Source organism: Myotis davidii, unplaced genomic scaffold (assembly GCF_000327345.1).
Source record: "Myotis davidii unplaced genomic scaffold, ASM32734v1 scaffold271, whole genome shotgun sequence".
In the NCBI taxonomy this organism is placed as follows: Eukaryota; Metazoa; Chordata; class Mammalia; order Chiroptera; family Vespertilionidae; genus Myotis; species Myotis davidii.
The window spans coordinates 3510548-3511001 of record NW_006284839.1 but is presented as its reverse complement, the minus strand read 5'-3'; the positions used below and the strand labels follow the sequence as shown (position 1 = coordinate 3511001).

The 454-nt window shown below is 44.9% G+C and overlaps 1 protein-coding gene across 1 annotated transcript in view; it reads right to left on the bottom strand.

The window, feature by feature from the left end:
• SLC16A12 (solute carrier family 16 member 12) overlaps window positions 1-454 on the bottom strand; it is a 28143-nt gene that overhangs the window by 27235 nt on the left and 454 nt on the right. The window lies entirely within an intron of this gene.

The window sequence follows — 454 nt, the reverse complement described above, 5'->3', positions numbered from 1 at the left end:
AACAAACTTTTGGCATCTACCCATAGACAAAAGGGCATTTGAGGGAGCTGAGGGACCCGGGAGGAGTCTCACCCATCCATACACTGGGTAATAGGCAGAGATAACTCAGTCCTGCCTGTGGATCTGCAGTGGTTCATGAACCAGCTCTAGCCCATCCTGGCTGTAATCTGGGATCTCCCGGGAAACACTGTCTTGGACAATCACCCACAAATGAGAGAGCCAGAAGTACAGGTGTTCAGAGGAAAAGTTCCAGCACACCAAGGAAGAAAAATAAAACAGTTTGGAGAAATTCAAGTGGGTAATAGGAACAGCTTGCCTTTACTCCATCATTCCTTCCCCAAGCAGAATGGCTGAGGGCCCTCTTAAAACCAAACATAGTACAAGAAAGGGACACCATTAACTGATATTGCCTAATGAGCATAGAAGCAAAATCTTTAAAAAAATATGAGCTAAT